The following is a 3,566-nucleotide window of genomic DNA, read 5'->3' on the forward strand; positions in this document are numbered from 1 at the left end:
GAACAGGCAGGTTCGTAATGTTCGCCGGCCATTATGCACCAGCACGTCCGCTTGTTTTACATATGTAGTTAGATGCAGCTTAGTGCATGTTAATGTGAGATCGCACTTGATTTTGTTCAGCAAATGGGAACAGAAAATGTGACGATTACGTTTAGAGACACTCACCAGGCAAGTAGTTTTATCGCAACATTTAAAAATGGAATAATGCCAACAGTACTGTTATTTACCAGCACAAAAAGCGAATGCATGTCAAAAGACATTTAAAATACAGAAGTAAATACATGTGGAGGTTAGTGAGATTTATTCTGCATGAACTTAGACCCGCATTTATGGCTTCTGTTCAAAAGAGCACATCCCAAAATCAGTTGAACATTCATGATGATACCATTGTATTTGTCTCAAAAGAAGCACTACGATATTTTAGCCCATTTAAATGAACAAAGTCAGATTTAGAAATCAACAGCAAATACATTTAAGCTGTCAACAAGAAATTTACATACAATAAATCAATTAATTGTATTGTTAAACAGACAGCACAAATTTATTGTGATAGTTATTACAGCTAGCTTTTTTTTAATTGATAATTTTTCTTTTTGTTGTTTATATCAAGAATCAATGTATATGTCAAAATTTACTGGCACATACCATCTCAAACCACTAGATGGCCGTGTATGACAACAGAATGCTGCTACAGTGCCAGAAAGAAACCTCCATTATTACTGCATTTGACTGACAAGGCAAAAAAGAAACAACGTGACACAAACTTTTAAGATTAATACATTGAAGAAAGAAAGGGAGTATCAGGAAGGGTTTGAAGTGACCGGGGTAGAAAACAAAGGCTGCAGTGCCGCATCCGTTCCACCACAGATACTTTTCCTGGAGAGAGCTTTACAGTCTGCTCTTCACCCTGAGCTCATTGAAACAGGCAGACCTTAGGGGCTCAACACCTTACTTGCTGGGGGTTAACCAGCTTGGGGCGGGCGGATAGTTGACCATTGTTACAAGCTGGTCCCTCCCACTGTTGGAAGCAACGCGTGGCATCCAATCTTGCGTCAATCCGCTCTGGACCTATAACCTGTAACTGCTGTTTCCCTTGTTGTTGTTGTCACTGAAATAACAGCACTGGTGTGGCCTCTCCAGGATATAAATCTGGGCTAATGTCAAAGAGATCCAGGGATGCCCAATTGTCAGAATCCCACTCTTGGATTTGCTGAGAAGGTCGTGTGGAAAATGTTCTAAGACTATACGGTTGGTGCAGGAGGCGTCAAGATCCCATAATGTCAGTACTACTGCCTCAGGGGTTCCACCCCGATTTATTGTTAAATCCTTTAAATATTTAGCTTTTTTCTTTTCAGACACGTCAGTTGTGAGACAAAAACAAGGCTATGCTTGCTTGTTTTGTGGGCTGCAGGTCGTCTTCACACAAAGGTGGGTCACACAAGTCACACGTGAATATTTCAAATGCAGAAAATTAGGTACAAGATAGTGAATTGCTTCCCTGAGCAGCTGCACGCTTTCTTTCTTTTTTTTTTTTTTTTTGCATCAAATTGTGGCTCAGATGAGGTTTTCTGGGGACAGAGAGAGCATGACCTGCTTACAACACTTTGCAGAAACAGGATCAGTTGTATCCAAAGCAGTAACAGGAAGCCCGAACGGTGAGGTCACCGCCAGACGATCGATACGTCAAGCTTTGTGCGCTGACATACTGAAAATGATCCCGCTGTGCCTCAAAACCCAGAGAGAATAGTCAAGTCTGGGGAATGTTGCTGCTCTGCAGACACACGCAGCTTTATAATCTGCAGCTTTTTGAAGTAAGACCCACAATGCAACACGTTACTGAGCCCAAACAACTGGAATGTGATGACTCAGTCTGAACCTTCATGCCAGAAGAATTAGGCCTGTTTACACAGCAACCATTTTCATGTTAAATGGAAAAGTTCTGATTCGTTTTAGGGGGCCGTTTACACGACAACGGTGCTCAGATCCACTGAAAATGCAACTTTTTGAAAACTGAGTCTCCATGGAAACGGGGGACAACACAGGTTTTCTTAAATACTTCTTCTGCACATGCTCAGTAGATGGATAATAACAACAATGTTTGTTCCAGAGTGTCATGACTCCCAGTCCATATTCTCCTGGGACATGCTAGTTTTATTTTGACAGTCACCGTAACAACAATCCAACTTGGTCGTCTGTCCACCAGAATGTCCGTGTTCTCCCATTGTTAATGTTTATAGTGTATTGTTCTCTGCACACGTGTCTGTGGTTTCATTACAAAAACAAACAACAGCACCCACTGGTGGCCCAACATGAAAACTGCACTGTTTTACCGTTTTTTGATATTTTCTGGATAAACAGACATCATTTTCAAAACAGTGGAGAGTAAACACTAAACCTTTCTGGAACCAAAATGCAAAAACAATGTGTTTACACTTTGTCTTTGACATTGTCTTGTAAACAGGACCTGAGAAAACCCAACATTTCTTGAGGGCTGAACAAACAGGTGAAGTCCACTCAGCTGCTATCAGTTAACCAAGAGTAGAATCTGTGAGGAATACAAATCTCTGTTTCAAATTGATATGATCATATGCACTGAAGAAATACAGAGATGCAAGAGTTTATTGTTGCATCTCACTATCTCAGGTTCAAACTACACACTAATTTAATTAACTAAATTTGTAAAGTTGAAGATTTTTCCGGACTATTTGAAAACCATTGCTCTATAATTCATCATCTGCTTGCTCTCTGTTGTACGTGGCGAGGCATGTGACACTCATTTCAGCTCCTGATATCTGTGGAATAGCTGTGAACAATGAAATCTTTAACCTTGTGGCCTTTTGACTGAAGCCGGAAGCAGCTCAGTGCAACTTTGTAGCCTCGATATATTTTCTGAAGTTGTAAGTAAAGAAACAAAGTAATTCGCAAAAGTTTCCTCAGTTAGTTTAGCTGCATTCATTTATTGTTTCAGACTCAATTTCAATATACAAGAGTCTGTATAGAGTGTATTTTAGAGAAAATTGAACAATCTTTGTATGATTGATTGACATGAAAACTTTTCTTGCAATAATTTCAAAACATAGTTTTACCAGCCAGTATTTAATATAAAAAAAAACTCCAGGTAATTCTGAAAGACTACAGTGGCGGTACGATTCCCATATCAAGCTCCGGCTCTGAAACTGCTCAATAAAATGCATTGATCTCTCACGGACCGCATGCGGCAACCTTTCGAAACCTTTCGGCAGTGAAGTTTGGATTAAGTCTCATCCCGGAGCCGCAGAGTGGCCGTCTCCGGAGAAAGAGACATTTTAGTCCAAAGCTCGCTTTAATTAATGTCTGAGAGAGCGGCCCTGCATTTCAAAGTGTGCGCCTCCAGCAGGGGGATGTCTCACCTGTCCGCCTCAGACACACATCAAGGGCCAAATGAAAGTGTACCACATCAAAAGTGCTACAACACAAGCATGAGTTTCCTTTTGATGGGACCAACCAGGCCTCAAAGAAGAAGACTCTCCACAACATAAGGAATTCCTTTTCCTCATCGACTCCTCTCGTGTTTACGTCCTCCTCAT

Source organism: Lipophrys pholis (genome assembly GCF_963383615.2).
Source record: "Lipophrys pholis genome assembly, chromosome: 7".
Lineage (NCBI taxonomy): Eukaryota > Metazoa > Chordata > Actinopteri > Blenniiformes > Blenniidae > Lipophrys > Lipophrys pholis.